The sequence below is a fragment of the Chinchilla lanigera genome, unplaced genomic scaffold (assembly GCF_000276665.1).
Source record: "Chinchilla lanigera isolate Chin_1 unplaced genomic scaffold, ChiLan1.0 scaffold00012, whole genome shotgun sequence".
Lineage (NCBI taxonomy): Eukaryota > Metazoa > Chordata > Mammalia > Rodentia > Chinchillidae > Chinchilla > Chinchilla lanigera.
In genome coordinates, this window is record NW_004955413.1 from 5,189,408 (window position 1) to 5,200,719 (window position 11,312).

Genomic DNA, 11,312 nt, shown 5'->3' on the forward strand with positions numbered 1-11,312 from the left:
GGGATATCTCAAGCAAGATTTTGCCTCTATCTGCTGTTTTATTTTTATTTGACTAAGTAGTGTATCTCAGAAGTGTTTTTGTTCAAACTTCATGTCACTTCTAGGCTGTAGTCAGGGACTTTTATTTCCCATGTTATGTACTCTAGTCAGCTGTTCAGAAAAAAGAAAGGAATGCAATGCAATACTATAACTCTTTATTTCTTTTGTCTTCCTTGTTTTTTTTCCCACTTGTAGTAAGCAGAAAGAAGAAAAACTGAGTTGAAAGTGTAGAGTTACATCTCCTGGATCCCTCTCATCCCACAGAAAGTTGGTGATCTATTTTGGTTTACATATACGAATCTTTGCCCCTTTGCCTCCAACCCAAAGCACTTAAAATCAAGTGTCGTTGCTTTAGGCCACTCTGGGGGAAAATACAGTAGTTGCAAATGTCTGTGAAACTGTTTGCTTCATCTTTTAAATTCAATAATAATGAATACCTCAGTAAATTCCCCTAGTAAACATAGCAATTTGAGAAGTTCAAAGTACACTTAGTACAGTATTTTCTTGTTAGTTTGAATGTATTACCCTTTACTTTCAGTTTATGGGACAGAGTGAATAGGATCCTCTGAAGACTTTTAAATAAACCTTCCAAATTTAAATCATAGTTTTCCAAAACATAATTGAAAAAAAATCATACAGTTTTCAGAGAAGATATAAGAAACAGAAGGTTGAGATATTTAAATGATATTTAACATCAAACAATATTATGCATTTCTTTTTGATGACATTGTAGTTTTTGTCTAATAAACCTATTATATTGAAATGTAAAATTTGGTATTTTGAAAACTATTGTATTTATTTGCCAAAAAATATAAAACCCTGTATAATCTGTCCTGAGATATACCTAATGCACTATTTTTCCCTGTTATTGCAGTGCTATATAATTTGTGGTTCTGGTGTTCCTCAAATAGCTCACGGGTTTGCATTTCAATATAATATACTTCTTCTGGTCTGGTGATGTAGCTCAGTGGCAGAGTGTTTGCCTAGCATGCATGAAGCCCTGAGTTCAATTGCCAGCACCACCAAAATAAAAAGAAAGAAAAGAACAACCTTTATTCTGAACTCCAGTACATGACACGAAAAACCTCGAGCACTCACCACTGTAGTTCTGGATTTAAGAAGGCACTCAAATCTGAACTGCGGAGAGCTACGAATACACTGGAGCAATTTGTGATACACACTTGCCTTGTCAAATCTGAGCTAATGAAGCATACAAATCAGAAAACGATCCTTCTGTTCTGTGTAGTTCTTGTTTGCCCACCTGATATTTGCAGCTGATAAAAAAGTCCTTTTTGCCACCCAATCTATAAAAATCAGATAGTATAAGAAATATAAGGCCTATATAATCTATTTTAAATTCAGTTTTACTATAATTATAGTTAGATATAAAACCTGTATTACAAGTCTGAATTTCTATCCAGATAACCTTAATACATTCTATAACTTGTGTCCTGTAAAATATTTATAGTCTTCATTATTATCATAAAAAGAAGTGCACACTCAAAGGTTCTGAGCATACTTCAGAAGGTAATGCTAATGCCATTGATGTAGTAAGTCAAAGGTGCAGGTAAATGATATTGACAACATTTACAATTTTAGAATGTTTTTCTTTGAAGAAGTGTTTAATTTTAACCACTTAAGAGTTTAGCCCGAGTGTCACTCAGGTAGTGCATTTGTGCTCATCATTTTTATATTTCCTGTTATATTATTTTACAGAAAATTAATGAAAAAATGCAACTTTTGGTCAACCTGTATTTATTTATTTTTTATTTTAAAAATAAAAGAAGGAAAACATTAACAAACAGACAACCATTTACAAAAGAGTAAAAGAACAATACAAACAATACAGAGTTACAAACAAAGTGGTAGGAAATTAACAATGCTTGTTATATTACATATTGATATCTTCAAAGTGATTTCTCATGAAAGCAGATAGAGACATGCAATATTGATGCATCAAGGACTCATTGACAATTTCTTTCAGCAAAAAAGTAGAAGGTAGTAGTTCAACTATGTTAACTATCCTGTATATACATACATACAAAATTTCCCTTCTTTCCCTTCACTTTTCCCACATCCCAGTTGCCCTTTACCCTTGAGCATATTCCTTTTGTTTCACAATGTCTATCATACCTCCTAGTTTTTATTCACTCTTTCAGGTTTCACACTAGTGAGACAATGCAGTGCTTGCACATGCAGGTCTGATTTATTTCACTTATGAGTATGGTCTCTAGTTGTGACCATTTACCTATAAAAGCTTCAAGTTTATCTTTCTTTATAACTGAGTAATTTTCCATTATATAAAAGTACCACAATTTATTTTTATCCAATCCTCAGTGGATGGACATTTGGGCTGCTTCCACAATTTAGCAATTACAAATTGTGCTGCTATCAACATAGGTGCACATATATCGCTGTGATATGATGTTTTTAGATCTTATGTGAAAATACCCAGAAGGGGAATAGCTGGGTTGAATGGGACCCCTAGACCTAGCTTTCTGAGGAACCTCCAAACTGATTTCCACAGTGGTTTCAGCAGTCTGCATTCCCACCAGCAGTGAAGAGTTCCTATTTCTCCACAGCATTGCAAGCATTTGTTATTGGTTGATTTCTTAATGCTAGCCATTCTCACTGGGATGAGATGGAATCTCAACGTTGTTTTAATTTGCATTTCTCAAATGACTAATGATATTGAACATTTTCTCATGTATTTATTTGCCATTTGTTTTTCCTTATCTGAGAAGTGTGTATTCATCTCAGCTGTCCATTTTTGGATTGGGTCTTTGAATTTGGAGGGGCTGATATTTTTTAATTCTTTATATGTTCTAGATCGAAGTCCTTTGTCAGAGGGACAATCAGTTAAAATTTTTTCCAAGTTTGTGTGTTTTCTTTTTACTCTGCTGGTGATTCCTTTGGATGTGCAGAAACTTTTCCATAGGATGAGATCCCAGTTGTTGATTCTTTGAAGTGTTTCATGGGCAGTTTGGTTTCTGTTCATGAACTCTCTGCCTATCCCTGTGTCTTCCAGGTTTTTACCTACTTTCTCTTCCAATAGATTTAGTGTTTCTGGTTTAATATTGAGATCTGTGAACCATCTTGACTTGAGTCTGGTGCATGGTGATAGATGTGGGTCTATTTTCAGTCTTTGGCAGGTATTAAGCCAATTTTTCCATTTATGAAAGATGCTAACATTCTTACAGTGAGTTTGTTTGGTCCCTTTATCAAAGATTAGGTGGCTGAGTATGTTTTTGATTGTGGCTGTTTCTTCCAGTCTGTGCCAATGGTCCTCAGGTCTGTTTTTTAGCCAGTACCAGGGATCAACCTGTATTTAAATAACTTGGTTTGTAAGTGATTATACTCTCCCTTCCTTTCCATTAAAAATTTAACTTATCATATGACAGAAGGTGTATTAACTACAGTATTTATCAATATACAAAGTACCTTTGTATCAAGTGCTTTTTTTGATATTCTTCTTTGAATTCTTGCCTCTCCCCTTTCAATCTGAGCCATAATTTTCTCCATATCCTGAAGCTCACTGTATCATTCCCAGAACACAGCCATAGGACAGTAGCAGTTGGAGAGATAGAATGAATGGAGAAATGGTGTAAAGATAAATAACTGCTTATATGCCTGTGTAATTTATTTGTTAAGGGCTAAGAAACATTGGCATTTAACATACATCTAATACTAGAAAGTAAATAAGTCACTTATAATCTCTCAGTTTCCTAAAATATAAAATGAACTAAATGATATCAATTATCTACCAATGTGTTAGGCTAAAATTCCAAGCACACTCACAAGATAACTACACATATACAACTAACCAGGAAATACAAGCTCACTAATACTTGAGACCTGATGGAAAGAAAGTAAATAAAAATTAAAATGCAATTATTCTATGACCTATTCTGGTTTTCTAGGCTACAGTTAGTGAGCATTAAAAACAATCAAGCCAGCCCTCAAGATCTTTGGGCCTCAGCCTCCAGAATTCCCGGGATTGCAGGCAGGAAAGTCTCTAGTTTTAAGACAGCCTGGGGAACTTACGAAGACCCTGCCTTCACAAAGAAAAACAAAACAAAACAAAACAAAAACTATTATGTCACTGTTAGACAAAGATCTGTTCCAATTTTTTTAAAAGCACACATAAAAAGGCATGAAGTTGTGGAAAACTTAGCCCATTAAAACATAATTGAGCCTAAGAAAAGCAAACAAGAAGCTTCCAACAGCCCTAAAAGCCTGATGACATATGTATTAAAACAGGAAGAGAATTACCTGCGTATTGAGTGACTTCACCTGGAGTTGTTCCTTCCACTTCTCCTGCTATGTTTTCAGTATCATCACTATTTCCTACTACTAAAATAACTTCAGTAGTCATTTAAGTGAATAACTTTATCAGTCATTTAAGTGTGAGTCATAAATTAAAAAGAAATTGGCAAAGTTCACTAGTAGAAAATCCAAAAGCCTAACTCTTAAAATGTTTTCATTCTACAGTTTCACTAGACCTTGCAATCCTTACCTAAAACAGTTTTTAAACACAAAGTAAAAAAGACTGAAGGATAGCTTGCACTAAGTATTTTCATTCCTTGCAGATGGGTAGAGGTATTAACACACTGCTTTTATTATTCTCATTTTACAGGTAAGGAAATTGAAGTGAAGACTGGTAAGTAACTGAACCCCAGCACCAAAAGCAATTTGGTGATTTAGAATATTCAAAGTATCTATAAAGGAAAAAAGAAAATCTAAACTTATTTCTTAATAAATAAATGAAAAGAAAAAAGTACAAAATCCTTTAATAGTGTATAAATAAACTTCCAAATCTGGGTGCTGTGTTCTTGACAGTATCATTCTTTCTATTTCTTCTTCCCAAAAGGATATTGTCAAATAATGAACATTTTAACTTATTTTGATAGTATCATAACAGCCCACCAACTACTACTATATTACTAGGACTATTACCACACTACACGAATCTTAAGCATCTGGCTCCTTAAATTTCTAACCATCTTATGCATACAAAACATCTTTTAAAACAAGATAATATTTTATAAGAGAACATAGCCTGTGATTTATATGAGCACTCCCCAAAAGGGAAAAACTATTCTTACAGCTTTCTTCAGTCTCTAATGTCTCCCCATCAGCAAGTCTTACCCACCAAGGCAATCTCACATTTGTAACTTACTGGCATTTTGAAGACCTTTTCCCTTTTATTCCTCCTTTAGCTACCTGCAACCCCAAGCCTGAATTCAAACTCCTTTAATGCAAACATTCAACGAAACACTACAAACTTACTCTGTTCTTTATCTCTTGTCAAACAAACAGCTCCAAGTGCTGGCCCCCATCTCTTGAATTCACCCTTCCGCAGTGTAATGTAGACTTAGGAACCAAAACATATGAGGACCAAATTTGGAATCTCTCCTAGGTCTTAAAAGAGTTCAAAAATAACCTTAAAGCAATGAAAAACGAAAACAGTGTGCCATTTTTAAGCCTCCCAATGTACTCAGGAACATTTAAAAGAAATGTTACATGCTTATCATAGCTAATGTATGGCAAGAACTCTGTGTATGAAAGCTTAGAAGCATTTTGTCACCTAATCTTCACAAGTCGGTGAAGGAGGTATTATTAATGTTATTATCTTCCTGTAAGACCCAGTTAGTGTGCTAGAATTGAAACAGATTTCTTTCAACTCCGTACTTTCCCCTATCAGTTGAGTGTTTTAGCTCTATAATGATAAGGAATCTTTCTAAAATCTTCATTCCATATCTAGTAAGTGGTAAACACATGATAAAATATTTTATGAAACAGATCTAAGCTGCCACCCTGGAAAACAGGAATGTTTACAGATGATAAACATTAACTGATCTCACTTAAGGAGAACGCTCAAGCTATAAAAGTTTCAAAGAAAAGTTTCCCAAGAGACATTACAACGATAATTTCTCAAGAGAGGATATGAGCTATTTTTTTGTACAACTAAAGCAGCTTGCTTCCAGCAGTTAGAGGCGAAAATAATTGGCTGACAGCTCTAGATTAAAGTCAATAAAACTTGAATTAAATACAAATAAATGCTGTACATAATACCGACCACATGCCCCGGCAGAGGACGCTCAGTGGAGCGGCCAGCAGCACCGCAGGGTCAGAGCCGGGTGAGGTTGCGGGTGAGTGAAGGTGGCCCTGCAGCGCCCCTGGGGGCGGGCGCTCGTGACGTCACCTGTCACCCAGCCAGGACCCGCAGAGGACCCTGGCAGCTTCCTTCCCCCTGCGCGGAGGGCTTCTCCGCAGACTCCGAGCGGGACAACTCGAGCGTCCTCTTCATCAGACCAGCAGGGGATGCGGGAACACGCCACTTCCTATGTGTGGCCGAGGCGGCGACTGACGGGCCGCGCTCTGCGGGACCACAGAAGGGCCCCAAACTTCCAGGCTCGGAACCAGTTCCGACAAACAGAAACTGAGCCAGGCGGAAGAGCTCCCCTCGCAGGAAGGAGCACGGGGCCCAGCGAAGGGTTTTAACTGTTTTGTATGACGTGGTTTGACATTTGCCTTTTGCCAACATGTAGGCAGGGAATCATCATTGCTGAGCTGGTGACACTTGGCATCATTCCCACAGAGATGTCCGTAGGACATCTGCAGGTAGACAGTGCTGTCTCTGAGCTCAGGAGAACTTGAGTGTTCCTTAAACACATTTTATCTATCATGTCCACTGACCCTCATAGCACATAGGCCATGGGGCTGCAGGTGAGCAAACAGGAATCCTAAAGAAAATGGCCATACCAATTTGTCATAGAACCTGGATTTTGGTCTGCCTAGTCCACTTCTCTCTCTACCTTTTTCCTTAGTGCCTCTGTGGTGGATTGAAAATACAGTGTAGTTTGCTAAGAAATACTGGATTTAGGTAGTGCAAAATAGATTAAAATTTTGTCCTTTTGCGAAAAGGTAAAAAATAATTTGGGGAAAAGAAAAATGAATATATTATGAAAAGAAAAGAAACAGTGCTTGAAACTTCAGTACTTTTGAAAAGTATTTGAAGAAACATAGCAATTTAGAAATCTAGATTAAAGCCAAAGAAGGCTGTCTTTTTTTTTCTGCTGTCTTAGAAGTTCCTCATCTGCTCGGAGATGTTCCTGGCAGTAGTTGCCCACCATTACGTCTTCCCCTACAAATCCTATGTGGAGGAAGGGGAAGAAAGCTCATGGTTCCAGTCATTCCTGGCCATGTAGAAGGTGTTGGATCTCAAAGATGATACCTGTGAGCAAATCAGACGTTTGGGTAAGTACCAGCCATTTAATTCTTCTTTGTACAGTAAGTAGATTTCTTTATTTCTCCCACTGAGGCCATTTATTAATTACTTAGGAAAAGAAAAGAAAGCTGTTTAGAGCAGCACCATGGTGCAGACTCTTCAAATGGGGCAGAGAGAAAGTAGGGAGGAGGGCTCTTGTACTTAGAACAGGTAGTTTATTACGTTAAAAATGCCCTGCCTAATGTGAAAACCTTTGCATTGCTTTAAAGGTCGAACCCTCAGGGGCCAGCGTAGGCAGTCTCTGTGTTTGGAAGAGGGATTTTCCTCAGCCTTCTCTATACCACCTGCTGGGACTGCGCACGTGTTGCACATGCTGATGTCCATCCCCCAAGGACAAGACAGCACCAGCGCTGAGGACAGCATCGCCTCTGCATCGTGGAGCTACCGGGCAACACCAGCACCGAGAACAGCGTTGTAGTCTCCATCCTCCAGGACCAGGAAGCGCTAGCACCTAGGACAGAGTCGCAATCTGCATCCCTAAGGGACCTCGCAGAGCCAGGGCCAAGGACAGCTTTGCCACCTCCATGCAGGAGGGACCAGGCAGTGCCATGGGGAGGGCATGGTACAGAAGCTACAGAGGACTGAGGCAGGCCGGTGTTAATTTCAACATCAAACAATGAGATAGACAAGCTTAGAGAAATCTATAGGAATATTCACTTCAATGCTACTTTAAAAGTAAAAAGATTAGGAAAAAATGTAAATATCAGTAAAGATAGTTAACAAGTTATATGACAGAATACTAAGTAAAAACAAGAACCTTAAACAACAACAAAACTATATTTCTATTTGCAAACAAAAGAATTATAACTATAATACACTGAACATATGTTGTTGAGTTCTGTAAGTTTGTATACTATAAAATTATTTAGTACAGTTTTACGTAGGACACATCTATACCAAAATGTTAGTTATTCTTTCTGGCAGTTGGATTTCATGATTTTCTTCTTTCCTCTTTTTTCCCTTTTCCGTGTCTGTCTTGCTAAATTTGGTGTATTTGTTTTATTTGCTTTGAGAACCCCCTTAAACCTGCCATTTTTACTAAACTGAAGCTATGTATAGTTTTGTCTTCTGTTTCAGAGAATATTTACTGATCAGTACTTCCCATATTGTTCAATATACTATATCATGTTTTCTTCCACAGAGTGTTGTATTATGGCAGCAGGACCATGTTTTATTTTAATGACTCCTTTAGTGTTGAGAAAAGTAGGATATTTCCAATTAGTTTTTGTACATGGGACAGTGAACATCTTATTATTTCTTTATGAAAATCCTGAAAGTGCTAACCGGGTGAATTTGTTTTTAGGTAGAGGTATTTTAACCCACCTTCTGCATTAACATTACCTTTAAATCAGCACTTCTATCACTCTTTAGAAAACAGAACATTTAAGAGAAAGCAACACTTACCGTGAAGAGACGAGGATAATCACATAGAAAAGGAAGAATTTTGCATCTGTGAAGTGTGGCCTCAGGTCTTCCTGGAGTACCATGATGAATGAGGTGACACAGCACATCAGGAGCTGTGAACAAGATTAACATTTAAACATCTGTAGTAAGAATAACTGAAGCAATACTAAATTATAAACCAGAGACTTGGTACAGAGTAATGTTCCAGGCAAATTTTGCTAGGCTTTATTGAACAGTAGCTTTTTAACATTCACTGTAACTGAACATATATAACATCAGAGTCCTCAAAAGAGGGGTGGAACAGAGTCACTGAGGATAAAGGCTCACTCATGGGAGCTCAGAAAGAGAACAAGAAAGAAATGACAGACATAAATGGAGGGAAAGCCTTGTTCAGCCAAAACAAATCTGTAACGGCTTTTAAATACAAATTAACATTTTAAGGGTTCAGCTTATTACCTACTCCGTCTTACATAACACTCTATGTACGTTAAGGCAACACATTAAATAAGTACAGTTTCAACAAAATTGTGACCTTCAAATCAGAAAATAATCAGGGAAACAATTTTTCTTCAAGGTGGTATGTTACTCCAGGTGAATTGACATTTTAAGACAAATGCTTGAGATTTATTTTAGAACTCAGTTGTAACATAGTATAGTACTTGAACAAAAGAATTTTCCTGAAAGTGTACTTTTTTCCATTAAAATGATAAAATGCTCATTTAAAATATTTCAGAACGTGAAAGCAATAAAATAAGGATACAGTTATTCAGACCCATGTCCAGGCATTCCTTTGTACACACACACTTATGTTTTGTTTTTCTCTTTTTTCTTTTCCTGACCTGCAGGTTGAATCCAGGACCTGGCACATGCTAAACGGGCTCTCTATTCTGAGCAACACCTCAGTTATAAGCTGGGGTTTTTAATAGCTAGCATGCACTAACTATAAAATTTTGTGCATTTTAAGAGGATTATTTATAAGAACTGCCTAATATCGTCACCAATGGAAAAATCACAATATATTTCACTAGTTCCTGTTACTGAGCTTTGGGTTGTTTACAGGCTTTTGCTATTACAAATAATAAGCTTTATAGTCAAAGAAATACTTCTGATCATTTCTTTAGAATAATCTCAGGATTTGGGAGGTGAAAGTAGGAGGATCCTCATGAATTCAAGGCATACTAGGCTACATAGTGAGCTCAACCAGCCCGACTTCATTATGAGAGGCTCTCTCTCTCAAAGTGAAGAAAGAAAGAAAGAAAAGGCAGTAATCAAGGAAGAGAAAAGAAAGAAAGAAAGAAAGGCAGTAAGAAAGGAAGAGAAAACAAAAGAAGAAAAAAGAATACAGTCCCAGGAAAAGCTTTGGATAGCTGGCCATTTAATTTTTATTTTAAAGCTCTGATACCATGTATTGCACCTAAATTATTATTCTGCTGAAGGCACTAACCAAAGATTTGAAATCAAGTGCACATACCTTAAGCTTACAAGATAAAATAATTATACCTTCAGAACATTTCAGGTTCTACAACTGTGGCAATCTTAATTTCTTTGATATCCAACTATATGATGTCAGAGAATTTTATTATCCCATTTTTATTTAAGCCTGGACTGTTATATACCCACTGGACAGCTTCTCTTACTGAACATGCCCAGTGGATGTGTTTGTGTTTTTCTCTTTGGTGCTGTTTATTTAGAGAGCACTGCTTTTATTCATGACACATACACAGCTATGCAATAAGAATCAGAGATAAATGAATAAACACAAGCAATAAGTCAAAATATTAGTCACCAAGTAATGAACATATATGTTGTTTTATTTTATACTATATAAAGTTTTTTCAATTTCTTTGTATAAATTAAATTTCAGGATTAAAGAGAAGCAATTAAGCTTTATTCAAAGAAATGATGACCAAAAATATTTCGAGTTATAGAGATCAATTTATTATAATTACAAAATAAATATTTACTTACCCAAAATGATGCAGTATTTGTCAGAACTAAGTTCATCCAACATTTTTAATACCAAATTCTCCTTCATGATATATGCCTAGTGGGTGACAGATTCTACAAAACATGGTAAATTGGGACAACTTGATGATTAGATAAATTTTGTACTTTATTTTTTTTTTTATTAAATTTTGTACTTTAAAGTATAGTGACAGCAGTACTTAACTTAGAGGTCAGTTTCTTTGAATGACCCTAGAGATGTATAATCATTTGGCTTTGGCACAGAGATGATTCAAAAATAAAAACAAAAGCATTTTTCTAGAAGTGCTATCATGATTGCTGTGTCAACTTGAAGGAAATACAAAAATAAGACCAATACACTGACCTAGAAAGAAAGCTTGAATGAAGCTGAGGACAGAATTTCAGATTTTGAAGACAGCATGGCAGCTACCGATCCTGAAAGAAAGGATCTCTTAAAATGAACAAGAAACCAGGAAATATCAATTCAACAGCTGCAACTGAACATGAACTGTTCCTTTCAATAAAGCAATAAAAATCAGTAGTTCAAGTATGTTAGTTATCCTGTGTATACACATATACATATTTTCCCCCTTCTTTCTTTTCTCTTTTCCCT

At 36.4% G+C, this 11,312-nt stretch overlaps 1 long non-coding RNA gene across 1 annotated transcript; it reads right to left on the bottom strand.

Annotated features, from left to right (window-relative positions):
• Window positions 1–3,334: 3,334 nt before the first annotated feature.
• On the bottom strand, window positions 3,335–11,104 carry LOC106147962. Its single transcript, XR_001233010.1, has 5 exons — window positions 11,064–11,104; window positions 10,703–10,795; window positions 5,329–8,847; window positions 3,481–3,574; window positions 3,335–3,361 (listed from the first exon to the last, which is right to left on the bottom strand). It is a non-coding gene; the product is annotated as an uncharacterized LOC106147962 (long non-coding RNA).
• Window positions 11,105–11,312: the final 208 nt, after the last annotated feature.